The 16,776-nt window shown below is 43.1% G+C and overlaps 1 pseudogene; it reads left to right on the forward strand.

The window, feature by feature from the left end:
* The first annotated feature begins 9,397 nt into the window (after positions 1–9,397).
* Positions 9,398–14,064, forward strand: LOC141294109 (interferon-induced very large GTPase 1-like; annotated as a pseudogene).
* Positions 14,065–16,776: the final 2,712 nt, after the last annotated feature.

Genomic DNA, 16,776 nt, shown 5'->3' on the forward strand with positions numbered 1-16,776 from the left:
AAAATGAGTTCTGAAGGACCACTGAAGACTGGAGTAATGATGCTACAATTTCAGCTTGAACATTGAACTTGAACATTGATTTTAATGTGAATAAATTTGTGTTTTATATATATATATGCCTATATATTATACATATACACACACACACAATTTTTTTTTCAATATTTATTTATTGCTATTTTCCATCCAGACAAAAAAGTATGATTTTAATGTTTCTGATTATATTTTGTACATCATTTGATCATTTGTATTGTACATTTATTAAAGGGATAGTTCGAGCATTTAAGACATGAAGTTGTATTCAATCCTTATCAGCACTATAGTGTATACAAACTGACCCACACTGCGTTCACCTCCCTGGTCAGAGTTCTGGCCGCTGGAAGTTTTTCAAGAAAGTAGTCACGGTTAGTTTCCGGGGCCTCAAAACTGTGCGTTTTTATGTGAAAAAAATATATGCGTTTCAAAGCTTGATTAATTTACATCACAAAAAACACTCCTGACAAAAATCATACCTCAGTTTTAATCGGCACTATATTCTTTCCGTTTCCATCAATCCGCGCTGCTGTCAGTTCGCACGTTCCGATCAGCTGTTGATAGCGCGACTCGCTGACAACATGTCTGACTACGAAACTTCTGATGATGAAACCAATTTTAGCACAATGTCAGACGGAACAGACGGTATATATATATTTTTATATTAGACCTCGTTTCACGTGATTTCCACAGGAGTCTAAACATCAGATTGTTTACTGTACAGTTTAGACATGGGATCTCCAGTCCTCGTGGGGTCGTCTTGCTGGTTTTAGTTTTTCTCTGATGCAACACACCTGACTCAAATCAACGGGTAATTAGCAGGCTTGTACAGAATGTCTCATTTGAGAAAGGTGTCCTGTCATAGGAAAACATCGAGCTGCAGGAATGTAGCTCACGATGACCGGAGTTGGAGATACCTGGTTTAGACCTACCTGTATGTGACTTCAAGCACACTTATAAACACGATGATACCGACACACGTTCCGCATAGTTACAGACAATAACGAATATAGCAAAGCATCATATTTTGTTGTGTTATATAGATTCAATTAAATTCATTAGTTATGACATTTGCCGATTTTCTCACCACATAGACAGTCGATTATTGTCGATGCTATCACTGCCCCGGTTAGAATATTCTCAGTGTAACGTTAGCCTAAAAACCGACGTTAGCTTCAAAATAAACCTGTCGTATGCGACATAAAGTTAGTAAATAGAGCTTACCCGTGGTACTGGTACAGCAGAACTCTTTAAAATCCATTTTTTGATTTTTCCTCCTTGGTTGGGGATGTAATCGTCTTCGCTGAAGTGAGCGCACACACGAAAATCCTTGATACTGGACATTTTAGCTCCCGCAGAGTAGCCGATGGCAACCAGCCAAAGCTGTCTCATAACTATATCCGAAACAGGAAAATGATGGAATCTGAACGGCGATCCCTGCACATTCTTGTGGTCACAACCTGGGAATTTACAAGTTCGCACCATTGTTAATTTTCTACTTTTTACGTCGTTGTCATTTGAGTGTGTAATGCAACAGCTGATCGGAACGTGCGAACTGACAGCAGCGCGGATTGATGGAAACGGAAAGAAAATAGTGCCGATTAAAACTGAGGTATGATTTTTGTCAGGAGTGTTTTTTGTGATGTAAATTAATCAAGCTTTGAAACGCATATATTTTTTTCACGTAAAAACGCACAGTTTTGAGGCCCCGGAAACTAACCGTGACTACTTTCTTGAAAAACTTCCAGCGGCCAGAACTCTGACCAGGGAGGTGAACGCAGTGTGGGTCAGTGTGTATACACTATAGTGCTGATAAGGATTGAATACAACTTCATGTATTAAATGCTCGAACTATCCCTTTAAGGTCGACAATTCTGCAAGATGCTTCAATATTGATCTTGTCCTGTCACAACCATACACGTTAAAATCTTCTGAAACATTATTTCTCTGTTCACGCTCCACTTCATCTGCCAATGAATTCAACGATCTTATCAGATCTCCAGCCGCCTTGTTTCAAACGATCTAAACGTAACGCGCTTCCGCCAATCCCCGCCTTGACGCAATGATTGACGTAGGGTGGGCGTGGTCAGCTCGGAATGCATTTTCAAAGCCGCATTGAATTTTGCTACAAATATCCCACGGCGTCATGATGAAAATGCAATCGTAAGTGTCCTTACTGTTAGTCTAAATGCATTTAGGACAAATAACATTTAAATGATAATTTTGCTACTGTTTCTGCTTGGACACGTTACACATATCAAATCAATTTGGGTTATACATTTTAATTTTAATTTTGCTACTTCTAAAGCATTAAAATAGTTTGCACTTTACAACTTAAGACTACTGTTGGAAATGGCAAATGTAAATAATATAATTTAATTTTCAATTTCATTATGCACCAAATTTTGCACGCGTGGAGGTGATTGAAAATGTAAATTTAAATACAGAATTATATTGCCTTTTTGAATATTGCATTGTCATTTTGAATATTGCATTGTCATTTTGAATATTGTATTGCCCTTTTGCATATTGCATTGCAAATTGAATATTGCTACACATATGCTTCCATACGCTACAGTATTGCATCAGATAATGCGTTGTAGATCTCCTGAACAACAATTCCACTCATTCTCTATTATAGGAGAGGAAGAATTGTATAAAATTGTTAAATCATCTAAACCTACAACATGCATGTTAGACCCTATTCCATCTAAGCTACTAAAGGAGGTACTTCCAGAAGTCATAGATCCTCTTCTGAATATTATTAATTCGTCACTATCATTAGGATATGTCCCCAAAACCTTCAAACTGGCTGTTATTAAACCACTCATTAAAAAACCACAACTTGACCCCAATTAATTAATTAACTACAGACCAATTTCGAATCTCCCTTTTCTGTCAAAGATACTAGAAAAGGTAGTATCCTCACAATTATGCTCCTTCTTAGAGAAAAATGGTATCTGTGAGGATTTCCAGTCAGGTTTTAGACCATATCATAGTACTGAGACTGCTCTTATTAGAGTTACAAATGACCTGCTCTTGTCAACCGATCGTGGTTGCATCTCTCTATTAGTGCTACTGGAACTTAGTGCTGCTTTTGATACTATTGATCACAACATTCTTTTAAATAGACTTGAAAATTATGTAGGCATTAATAGTAGTGCACTGGCACGGTTCAAATCGTACTTGTCTGACCGTCATCAGTTTGTGGCAATAAATGAAGAGGTATCATTTAAATCGCAAGTGCAGTATGGAGTACCTCAAGGCTCAGTACTAGGGCCATTACTTTTTACGCTTTACATGTTACCCTGTAACAGATATCATCAGGAAACATTGTGTTGGCTTTCATTGTTACGCTGATGATGCTCTATGTTTCCTCAAGGCCCGGCAAAACATACCAATTTGAAAAACTAACAGAATGCAGGAAAGGAAAAGGAAAAAGGAAAGGAGGTGAAGTGAGGCCAAGTATGGTGACCATAGACTGTAAAAAATATGGACGTAGTATCCGTGACGTCACCCGTAGGATTCTGAAGCGCTATTTTGAAGCCTGTTGTGGGCGGGATTCGGCCGTCGCCATCTTGGAATCGCGTCACCGCGCGTCACTCCCGGATAATCAAAAATGGGCAAAAAGGCGGGGACGTGGGTGGAGCTGGTTGCTGAAACCACTCCCGCCTAGCGCGATAGTGGTGACAGCAGCGGCAATCCCCCTGTCACTCAAGTGGCCACGCTCTTAATTATGCTGAACTTTAAGGCTTAATATAACTTAAACGGATGAGTTATAAAAAAATTCACCCCCCTCACAGTTGACATGAAGGGCAAAACTAGCTATATAGACCAAAACCATTTTTTGAACCAGGCTGTAAACATACTTTTTTCTGCTGTAAAGTTGGCCATTTTAACATGGGGAGTCAATGGGACTGACTCTCTTTTGCAGCCAGTCTCTAGCGGCCAGTCGATGAATTGCATTTTAAGACACTTCCGTGTTGGTTTCAATAGAGAGAGCGGGAGGTTGCCCCTTGATGGTGACCCATACTAGGAATTTGTGCTCTGCATTTAACCCATCCAAGTGCACACACACAGTGGTCTCTCCTTTGAAAGCCACATTTCTAGCATTTGCAAAACCACATTTTTCCATCTTAAAAATATATCGAAATTACGACCTATGCTGTCAATGTCAAATGCCGAAACATTAATTCATGCATTCATGACCTCAAGGATAGATTATTGTAATGCTTTATTGGGTGGTTGTTCTGCACACTTAATAAATAAACTCCAGCTGGTCCAAAATGCAGCAGCAAGAGTTCTGACTAGAACCAGAAAGTATGACCATATTAGCCCGGTTCTGTCAACACTGCACTTGTTATAAGTTAACGTGCTGGATGAGACGAGACGATATACACAATAAACACTATTTAATATAATTCTCAAAGATGAACAAGGCAGGAACACAGATCACTCCACACACGAACCACATGTAATGAATAAAGACCGACATTAAACTCATGAAACAGACAGACTTTTAAAGACACACTAATCATTAGACACAGGTGACGGGGATCAGGGCAAACGAGGGCAAAACCAAATCACACAGAATCAACAGGGGGAGACAATGGGTGAAACCAAAGACATAAACTGACAGAACTGTGACATTACGCCCCCCTCCGAATAGGCACGTCCTCGCGCCGTAGAAAAAGAAAAACAAAAAAAAAGAAAAGAGGGGCGAAAAAACAGAAAACAAGAGTCCATAATGGAGGGGGCTTCGGTGGAGGACGCAACCCAAGGAGGGGGACCAAAACAAAAGTCCAAGGGGTAGACAAGACAGTCCAAGGGGGCGACGACGGAGGGAGGAGCCAGGGAGGAAACAGGAGGAATCCAGGGCAGGAGGAACCGACCCAGACCGCAGCCATGATGACGGCCCACTGTGGAGCCGACGGAGGGAGGAACCATGGTGGAAGAAGGCGTGCCGACTCCATGGGGCCGACCGACAGAGGCGGAGCAGATGGAGAAGGAGCCCGAGGCGGAGACGGAGAGCCGATGATCCGGGGTGACGCCGAGGATCCGGAGGGCCAAGGTAGAATAGGCTCTGGCGCCCGAGGCGGAGGCGGAGTTCCGGAGATCCGTGGCGGAGCGACAGAGGATGGAGGCTGTGCCCGCAGGAAGGAGGAGTCCCAAGGAGCCGGTGGGACGGCGCGACGAGGCACAGCCGGAGGAGCAGAGTCCTGAGGTGCCGATGGGGTGATGACTGACCAGGGCGGAGCCGAAAAGACGATGGAGCCCGGTGGAGCTGGTGGATCGACGGGCGACAGTGGAGAGGAGGGCGTCGAGAGCCGTGGTGGAACCGCGGGGTCGAAGGGCCGAGGCGGAGTCCTGGACTCGGAGGCTGGAGGCGGAGCTGAGGGATCCTCCAGCCGAGACGCCGATGGAAGCTGGCAGCCCCGCGGCGAGCCCACTGCACAGGTGTTGGGCTGAGGGTGAGCTGAGGGGCTGTCAGGGGACAGCGGCGGCCAGACAAACATGGCGTTGGATGACAGAGGGTGGGTGGGTGGGAATTCCGGGCTGACAGAAAAGTCATGACAGACGAATACTTCCGAAAAAAGTCAATGAGATCCCCAGAATGATGTCCAAGCTCACCCTCAGTGGAGGTGCAGTGGGCAGGGCTCTCTATCGCCCTCTCTCGCTCCACGTAGCAATCCACCGTCGCAGATGTTGCAGTCGGCTCTCGCACCTGGTCAGATGGGTCAGGCTCTGGCTCTGTCGCTCTCGGCTCTGGCTCTCCATCTGCGGTGGGCTCGGGCTGCAACTCCGCATGTCGAGGTGATGTTTGGCTGGGTTCTGGGTCTGGAGTGGGGCTGACGTCCTCCTTGACGATATCGACAGTCCAGGATGATTGGCAGGACACCAGCACCCACTCGATGAAATCCGGCAGGCTCTCTTGAGGACCCTCCCCGGATAGCAGCGCCTTGGTGGTAGAGTTCAGTCCTATGTAGTAGTGGACGCATAGGCTGCTATCCGGGAAGTGTGACTGGTTTGCCAGGAAGAGAAACTCACGTGTGTGGTCCTCAAGAGAGCGTTCCCCCTGCCTCAGGAGGATCAGGAGAACAGTAGGATCCATTAATAAACTGAAAAAACAAACACTGAGAAAAAAACGGAAAAAATAAACACAGGGAAAAAGTGCCGGATAAACTGTATTGGTCGGTCTTTCTGTTATAAGTTGACGTGCTGGATGAGACGAGACGAGACGATATACACAATAAACACTATTTAATATAATTCTCAAAGATGAACAAGGCAGGAACAGGCAGGAACACAGATCACTCCACACACGAACCACATGTAACGAATAAAGACCGACATTAAACTCATGAAACAGACAGACTTTTAAAGACACACTAATCATTAGACACAGGTGACGGGGATCAGGGCAAACGAGGGCAAAACCAAATCACACAGAATCAACAGGGGGAGACAATGGGCAAAACCAAAGACATAAACTGACAGAACTGTAACAGCACTGGCTCCCTATAAAACATTGTATAGATTTTAAAATCTTGCTAATTACTTATAAAGCCCTCAATGGTTTAGCTTCTCAGTACTTGAGCGAGCTCCTATCGCATTATAGTCCCTCACGTCCGCTGCGTTCTCAAAATTCTGGCAATTTGATAATACCTAGAATATCAAAATCAACTGCCGGTGGCAAATCATTTTCTTATCGCCTAAACTCTGGAACAATCTACCTTTCACTGTTCGGGAGGCAGACACACTCTGTCAGTTTAAATCTAGATTAAAGACACATCTCTTTAACCTGGCTTACACATAAAAAACGTTAACACATTACTATAATTCAAATCCGTTAAAGGATTGTTAGGCTGCATTAATTAGGTCAACCGGAACCGAAAACACCTCCAATAACATCTGATGCACCCGTTGCATCGTTAAAAGAATGGCATCTACGCTAATATTAGTCTGTTTCATTCTTATTCCGAGGTCACCGTAGCCACCAGACCCAGCCTGTATCCGGATCAGATGGTCACTGAGTCCCCAGGATCCAGTCCGCACCCAGCTTAGATCATGGATCACCACCTGGAGATGTCTTCTATAGCCGTGGATGTCAACCAGATAAGCTCCAGAGACGGATCATCACTAAAGACCTTGCCAACCTAGACGGCCATCGGCGCTACTCCACAGGAACCTGATGAGTTCTCTACAATCGGACATTGGTACAAACTGCTGGTTTCGTCTGGCCAGAGGAAAACTGGCCCCCCGACTGAGCCTAGTTTCTCACAAGGTTTTTTTCTCCATTTCTGTCACCTGTGGAGTTTTGATTCCTCGCCGCAGTCGCCTCTGTCTTGCTTAGTTGGGCACACTTTCCAGCGATATCGTATACTATTTGAACTGAACTGACAATGATATCACTGAATTCATTGATGAACTGCCTTTAACTGAAAATTGATTGTTTACAATAATGCGTTACTTATACACTATTGTTCTGTTTAAATACTGTGCAGTTGCTTTGACACAATCTGTATTGTTGAAAGCGCTATATAAATAAAGGTGACTTGACTTGACTTAAGACATCTTACATTTCCCCGTCATTGGTAAAATTCAAGAAAAGATGTGACTAGATGTGGAGGGTGAAAAAGTAGTTTTTTTTAGTTCTGATCTAAGAAATGCACCAAAGAGAATGAAAACTGTAATCTGAAAACAACATTCACAGCAAATTTAGTAAACAATTATTTTTTTATTTTATTTTTTATTTATTCAAAAATGGTAAGTTCTTACACACAATTTTTCGCTTTAATGCATTTCTCAAATCATCCTCAACATTCACAATGTGACTTGGTCAAAAGTTGCCCCAGGTTATCTGGCAAAAGTATGTCAGTGAACATATCAGTGCCATCAGAATGACAAGTCCTTGTGTCGTTGTTCATAAACAAGATCGAAATGCTTTTCAAAAAAGTCAAAATGCGTAGTCATGTTCTCAAAATAACAGTGTACTTTGTCAGTCTATCCTAATGTAAACCACAGCCTTGATACAAAAAAGTGCACAAGGCTGCACCTTTTCTATATGGCATTTAACAGTTTTAACAGCACAAATTTACACATTTGTGTATTTTCACAGAAGTACTATTTTTGATAGGACTTACAATTTACAATTACAACTGATTGATTACAGATGGTCTGACAACAAATTATAGTACAATGACATTGTGATATACAATAGACAAGAAGATAGACTGCATTTACTGTATATATATATATGTGTGTGTGTGTGTGTGTGTGTGTGTGTGTGTGTGTGTGTGTGTGTGTGTGTGTGTGTGTGTACTGGATGTATTTGTATTCCTGGGGGAAATTGAGTTCACTTCTATGACACCACTATGACTTTGTTACAATAACATTTCTTCTAAAGCTGATTTGAAACCATGTCTAAGAAAAGCTCTATGATTTTACAATGTCAAGAATTGAAAGAAAAAAAAAAGACTGAACTAAAATAATAACATATCATACAAGACATCAGGCTTGAAAAAGCATGTTAACAATTTAATCTTATCCTCAGTGTGTCCCTGATACTCATGTGACATTTGCTGCCTTTCAAACAATCTATACTGTATAAAACTAGTCATCTTGAGAAAAATGCAATCAAAAGCAGGATCGAAATTATGGAAATAACCAAAAATATTTAAATTATTCTGCTTTTATCACTGTTTTGCTGTTAGGTAAACCGTGAAAAAATATTCTACTTCCTAAATGTCATGTGATTTGATAGAAACCAGCAGCTCACTGATTAAATGGCATGTAGTCTTGCATAACTTGAGTACAAGTATTTAAGACCGCAACATTACATCGCTCAGGTGATTCACATCCAGCATTCACTTGCGGTTGGAATTCAGATTCAGTTCAGGTTTGTCAGAATACTTTATTACATTTAGGTGAGAACGTTTACATGTATTAATTGAACGAAACATTTTAAAAAGAAATATTTTTAAGAATAAAATAAATACATTTTTCATAATTTTACACTTTACAATAAGTTTTAACTTTAGTTAACTACATTAGTTAACTGAGAATGAACAATACTTATACAGCATTTATTAAATGTTAGTTAATTTTTATTTTAGCATTTACTAATGCATTATTAAAATCAAAAGTTGTGCTTAGTTAATGCACTGTGAATTAACATTTACATAACAATGAACAACTGTATTTTCTTTAACAAATATGAGTAAATATTGTAATACATATATATATATATATATATATTGTTATATTTTTGTTGTTTTTTCATGATTCCAGAAAGTTTACACTTGATAAATACACTGAATAAAATAAAAGTGTCATTGTTTTGTCTATCAAACAGAGAGAAAGCATGGACACCGGAAGAGCAGGCATTGGCCCAAATCAACTACCAATAAGTAAGCATATATTTCACAGACTTCATCTTCAAGAGAACAACAAACTGAGAGCTGGAGATGTTCTTCAGATAACTGCACATTCATTACAATCCCGTGAGTGTTGTGCTGAAGAGGGGTTGGTTCAGACTTTCCTACAAAAGCTACTGATGATGAACTACAGAGCAAGATACATTAATGTTAATGGGGTCAGTGAACATGGTCATCCACAACAAATTGACACTGACTTACATGAAGACAGTATATTCAAAGCAATGTCTTTGTTTAACAAACAAACAAGTCAATGTGAGCGAATCCACCCGATGGATGTTCAGATGGCCGTGTTTTATTGTGCTGATGGTTTCCTGAAGCAGCTGATGGTGACTAAACTGTCCCAGTGTCAGTATGCTCTGCCTCTGCTTGTTCCTGATCCATTCACACGACAGATTGAGTTTCCTCTTTGGACATTCAGACAAATCAACAAGAGCTGGAAGATGAGACACATGGAAAATAAAATCCAGCCAGTCTACAAGGCACAAACTCCAATGGTGTTTTTCTTCAGGTTTGGCTCTGTGTCTTCATCCAAGTCTCAGCTGATGAACAGTCTGATCAATGAAAGACACAACACGTTCTTCCACAGGAACTGCCCAGGCAGCAGCAAAACCAGAGTCATGATGGAAGGAGTGGTGGAGATCGCCTGGTTCTGCCCCTCTGGGAAAAACACTGATAAATTTAATGACTGTGTTGCTTTCTGTAATCTACACAGTGATGCAGGAGACCATGAGAAACAGCTGCAGATCCTCACTGAAATGGCCTCAGTCAATGTTGTTCTTCTACCACAACTTGACAGCAATGACAAAAATGCAGCAACAATTCAAAACCTGTACGTGACAAGTAAACCACTCATTTGCCTTTTAACTGAGGATGGCTCTACTCTATTAGAGGTGAAGAAAGGGAAATTCAAAATTGGTCTGAATGAGAGAAATCAGTCAGATGTGTCTGAAGAACTCAGAAGAACTATAAATGATTGTCTCTCACAATCGTCTTCCACGTTTAGACTTGAAGATGTGTCCAAATACTCAGGCATCCGAGTAGATGAGGAAGATGATGATGACTGCAGGAGAGGAAGAGAAGCAGCACAGCAGATGATGAGTTTACTGGAAAAGAAAGATCTGACAGAAATCAAGGAATCCTTTTTGCCTCATCAGGGGAAACTGTGGCATCAGTGGTGTCAGATGAACAAGGAACTACATCGACCTCAAACAGATGTAACAGAAACAGTAGTAAGTACAAAACAAACGGAAATGAAAGAAATCCGTAAACGGCAGCACGAATCTGACATCAGTGAGTTTATGAACCGCTTCATTAAAGGACTGAGCTTACCTGCTGACCATAAGATGTTTTTCATTAAATGGCTCAGAATCCTTCTGGATAAACACACATCAGCTGATCTTTCTGATTTACATAACAAGTATAGCGAAGCATGGAAAACATTTGTAGAAATTAAAGACATGAAAGAAAATGATACACCTGAACAACTTAAATCTAAACAAGTGGAACTTCAGAGTATATATGAGGAGCTTCAAGCTGCAACTTTTGGTTTGGAGCACATCTTGAGGGAGATCGGTCAGATCTATGAATCATGTTCATCTATGAAGAAGAACAAGAAAGACCTGCAGATTGACTTCTCCTCTCTCCCGAGTCTTGCAGCAGAGATGATGATCTCTGGATTTCCACTGGAGCTGATGGATGGAGATGCTGCTCATGTTCCTGTGATCTGGATCTCTGCTGTTCTCGATCAACTCATCCAGAAACTGGTAGACCAGAGAGTCTTTGTGCTGTCAGTTTTAGGGATTCAGAGCTCTGGGAAATCCACCATGCTGAATGCCATGTTTGGACTCCAGTTTGCCGTCAGTGCTGGCAGGTGCACCAAAGGAGCTTTCATGCAGCTGGTCAAAGTGTCAGACGAGATGAAAACACAGATGAACTTTGACCATATTCTGGTTGTTGATACTGAGGGTCTTCGTTCTCTAGAACTGTCGGAAAGATCAACAAGACATCATGACAATGAATTGGCCACATTTGTTGTAGGTCTTGGAAATCTGACCCTGATCAATATATTTGGAGAAAACCCATCTGAGATGCAGGACATTCTTCAGATTGTTGTTCAGGCCTTCATGAGGATGAAGGAGGTCAGACTGAATCCCAGCTGTGTTTGTGCATCAGAACGTTTCAGACATCACAGCTGGAGAGAAAAACATGGAGGGAAGGAGACGATTGCAAAACTTGAGATGACAAAACTTGCTGCTAAAGATGAAGTCTGTGATGCTGAATGTTTCAGTGATGTCATTGCATTTGATGTTCAGAATGATGTGAAGTATTTTGCTCAGCTCTGGGAGGGCAGCCCACCAATGGCACCACCAAACCCAAACTACTGTGAGAACATTCAAGAACTGAAGAAATCCATTCTTTCTCATGCCTCAAAATCACATGGAATGAGGCTGACACACCTACAAGATCGTATTAAAGATCTCTGGGAGGCTTTACTGAAAGAACGATTCATATGCAGCTTTAGAAATTCTTTAGAGATTTCAGCCTACAGGAAACTGGAAACCGAATACAGCAAGTGGTCCTGGAGTCTTCGCAGTGCCATGATGGAAATTGAGAACAAACTGCACAATAAAATAGAAAATGAAGCGACTGATGAAGTTAAGGAAACTGATCTTCAAAGAGAACTGATGGAAACAAGTGAAGAAGTGAAAAAAATAATGTCAGAATTATTTGAGAAAGACACAGATAAAGATATACTGATTCAGTGGAAAAAAATATTTGAAATCAAAATCAACGAGCTTCAGGAAACTCTTGTGAGAGAAGCAAAGAGGAAATTAAATAAGATCCTTGATCAGCGAGACCTGAAGAGAAAGATTGATGCTCAGAAGAAACATCATGAAAACACCCTCTATGAAAAGAGCAAAGAACTTGCCTTAAAACTTAAAGACAAAACAAATGATGCAAAAACACTAAAGGAAGAGTTTGATATGTTTTGGGAACAGATTGTGAAGAAGATAATCAGAGACACTCCTGCAATCAAAGACACTGATGTAATGACAGATGTGATAGAGATTCTCAGGGACATCTATGAAAGTGTCCCTGTAGACAACTGTAGAGAGAGCAGAGATATTTTCTCTGTGTCTAGTTATTCAGATTATGTGCAGTTAAAGAAATCCAGTGGATTTACAGGACATGTTAAAGATACATTCCTTTCAGCTATAGGAGCGTTTGGTTATGGTCCTCTAGCTAAAGAAGATGAAGCCCAAATCAAATCATTAGTCACAGATGTTGCTCAGCAGACAGACACAATGATCCAGTCATTTAACATTTCAAAGATGGGCTACAACAACAGCTACATTCAACAACTCACAAGTTACATCAAGGAAATAGTTAAAGAACATCAGGAAGGACAAATGAAATATGTTTTCAAGAATGAATTCTTCATGGATTTGGTTCTTTCCATTTGTAAAAGAGCAAATCAGATGATCACTGACCAACACAGACTGTTCAGGGATGCCAATGATCCTGTAATATATGTTAAGAAGAAGAGAGAAGAATACTATAGTATTTTCCAAAAACACATTCATGGAGCAACGTCAGCTGCCATTTTTGGTGAGATCATCTGTCAGAAACTTAAAGAGCCCATTGAGCAGAGTATCTACAAGAAGACTGCCAGAAATCTGACAGATGAAATAAGATCAAACTGTCCATCACTAAATGGAAACAGATCAAACCTGGAGAAACACATCCTGAAGACATTGGCAGAAGATGAGGATTTTGACAAATACATGGACTACATTCATAATCCCAGAGATCACTTCAAGAGTTTCATCAGAGATGAAGTCAGTCGGTACATCACTGATAAGCTCAATGTCAGTGTTTTACCCAAGATGAAGGAGAACATTCAACTCCTGCAGCAGAAGATCATGAAAGCAGCTCATGCATCTACTGAACATGTTCAAGTGAACACTGGAGATGCTGGTTTGTGGTTGAAGAGTTTTACAAAACATTTCTCAGATGAGCTAATCTTCTCTGAAAAAGACCTCAGTGGAGTGAAACATGATGATGTTGATGATTTCAATCTCCTGGAAGATGTGATAAAGAAAGAACTTTGTGCTATAATGTCTGACATCAGCAGTAGATTCTACACAAATACTTTTAATGAAAAACTGGATGTCAAGTTCAGGCCAGATGAGCTTCTGACTGATCATTTCTGTCGGTGCTGTTGGGTTCAGTGTCCGTTCTGTAAAGCCATCTGCACCAACACCATAGAAAACCATAAGAGAGATCACAGTGTTCCTTTCCACAGAGTGGATGGAGTCAATGGATGCTATTACCATCAAACAGAAGATCTCAGTGCTGATTTTTGCACTACTTTAGTGACAAGCGATAAAGCATTTAGTGTTTTAAATAAATGGTTTCCATATAAAGACTTCAAAAAAGCAGGAGGAGTTTATGCAAAGTGGAGCATTACCCCTGACCTTTCTGAGCTACTTATAATAAAATATTCCATGGTAATGGAAAGATCCCAAATGAATGGAAACATTACAAAAAACAGAATGCTATTGAGAGTTTGGATAAATGCTTCTTTTAAAATACAAAAAGAGCAGTTGAAGTATAAACTCCCTTCTTAATTCTTTCTTTAATATTCAGTACATAAAAACCAGGTTTATATTTCTCAAACTACATTGTATCTTAAATGCCATACTATTTTGAATGATGACTGAGACCTTGTACAATGGGCACTTCTCATGCTTATAGCCATCTTATGATTAGCAGTTTTTCTTCCCCATTTTCCTTCACAACTTGTAACATTCCAACAACACTAAAAAGCAATAAATACTACATTAATGCTGCCTTCACATGCTATCGGGATTATTGTAAATATGAGTTCCCTTTCGATACTTTCACTCGTACTGCGTCGTAAGACGCTTATGGGAAAAGCTCCTTTTCTCCTGAGACTGAAGCATTTCAATAACGCAGTGTAACTGCACGGCCATTGGTTCGTGCAGTGTTAAAGAAACGAACCAATGGCTCGGCAGCGGAGATGCACAAACCTATGGTGATGATTCGCGCCCGATCGCGCCAAAAGGGGCGGAGGATCTGGCTATATAAGCGAGCATTTCGCCATAGGGAACTCAGATCCTTCTTCTTCAGCGACGACTGATCTTCATCCATTCTGATCTTCGCAGAGACTGACTACGCAGACTTCGCTCAAGCAAGCCTCTTCTTCGCCGTTGACGAGCCTCGCAGCGGATCTTCACTGCTCGGCGGATTGACGCTCCGGAGCTGATTCCCTGCTGCTATCCGGCGAACATCTAAGAGCAATTTCAAAGAGCAAATTTCTAACGCCGTTGTTTCAAATGCCACGGCGTTATTGTTGCTCGTGCAGAGCCCCTCTGCACGCCGCTGACTCTCACGCTGAGTGCGTCTCGTGCCTGGGTCACGCCCACGCTGAGGCTGCACTCATTGAGACGGAATGTTCCCATTGTGGGAATATGAGTCTCACTTCCCTCCGCTCGCGGCTAGCTTTCTTTTCAGAGAGCGACGCCGCTCCTCGCGCCCTCCCACTTACTTCCTCGCAAGAGCCTGCTAGGAAGAAGCAGCGGGGCAGGAGAGCTAAGAGCGCTGTGACAGGCGAGCTCACGCCGGCTCAGACCCCGCGTGCCTCGCCTTCACCCCATGGAGAGGAATCGCCAGTTCTCTTCCTGCATCCTGACCAGCGTCCCTCCGCGGCTGCGAGCGATCTGGTCTCCTTCGGAGGAAGTGAATGCGAGGATGACAGCATGTCATTGGCCGCATCTGACGCAGAGGAGTTGTCGGGCTCTTCTCACGACCCCGCCCCCTTGCCGTCTGCGCAACCCAGCGCCGCCAGCGCCGGTATGGATGCCGAACTGTTCCGCATCCTATCTAAAGCCGTCGAGGAGCTGGAACTTCAATGGTCTCCCCCCGAGGAGCCCTCTAGGAGCCGGTTGGACGAATGGTTTCTGCCGGGGCGCCGCCAGGCCCCTCGTCAGCGAGCTTCACCATTCTTCCCCGAAGTCCACGACGAAATTTCCAAGTCTTGGCGTGCTCCATACTCCGCCCGCCTTCATACTTCCTCTTCTGCTGCCCTCACTACGGTTGATGGCGCCGAGGAAAAAGGCTACGAGAAGCTGCCCCCGCTGGACGAGTCTGTTGCTGCGCACCTTTGCCCGCCCACCGCTATCGGCTGGAAGGCGAGGGCGTCACACCCGTCCAAGCCCTGCAGGACGACCTCTACCCTCGCTGGACGAGCGTACTCGTCTGCTGGACAGGCAGCTTCAGCGCTTCACTCAATGGCGGTACTCCAGGTGTACCAAGCGAAACTCCTCCGCGGGCTGGACGAGTTGGGCCTGGATGATTCTCCGCTCAGAGAAATCCGCAGCGCTACGGATTTGGCGTTACGCGCCACGAAGATGACGGCTCAGGCAATCGGGCGATCGATGGCCAGTTTGGTGGTGCTGGAGCGCCACTTATGGCTCAATTTAACGGAAATCAAGGACGCGGATAAGGTCGCTTTCCTTGACTCCCCCATCTCGCAGACCGGCCTGTTTGGTCCAGCTGTGGAGGGTTTCGCAGAGCGCTTCACTGCAGCGCAGAAATCGTCCCAAGCCATGCGACACTTTCTGCCTAAACGCTCTAGCTCTGCAACGGCTCCTAGTCGCCCCAAGCCGGCGCCGACTCAGCAGCCTGCAAAAGCCACGCCTCCAGCTGCGCAACCAGCTCCTCAGACGGAGCTCCGTCCTCGTTCACGCTCGGCCAAGCGCTTCCCCTTCCCTAAGCGCCAGGGACCTCGGCCAAGAGTGGTGTTGGACCAGGCGCCGCCAGCGTCTTCATGATTCCAGCAGCAGGAAGAGGGAGGGGCCAAGTCTCGCAGCAGCCGGACCAGCCCCCAAAGTGCCTCTTTTGAACCCTTTTACACCCCGTTCTGTTCCGAGTGTAAAGGGACACATGTTTGTAAACAATTTAGCTGTAACTCACGGGCCCTTTGTATCAGCGCCCTTACAGCAAACTGCTGTGATAGCGGAAAAAATAAAAAACAAACATTTTCAAGAAAAGAGCAAATTTCCTCTTCCAATGCTTTCAGACAGCATACAGCTGTGCGAACCATTACAGCCCCTGGCGACACGATCCGTGGCATGGCAAGCCATCCCCGGAGTGTCAAAATGGGTTTTGGGTATAATAGAACGAGGCTATGTACTCCAGTTCGCTCGAAGACCTCCTCGCTTTCATGGTGTGATCACCACCTCAGTTCGCAGCAAAGACGCAGACGTCTTGCGATTAG

The sequence above is a fragment of the Garra rufa genome, chromosome 1 (genome assembly GCF_049309525.1).
Source record: "Garra rufa chromosome 1, GarRuf1.0, whole genome shotgun sequence".
Lineage (NCBI taxonomy): Eukaryota > Metazoa > Chordata > Actinopteri > Cypriniformes > Cyprinidae > Garra > Garra rufa.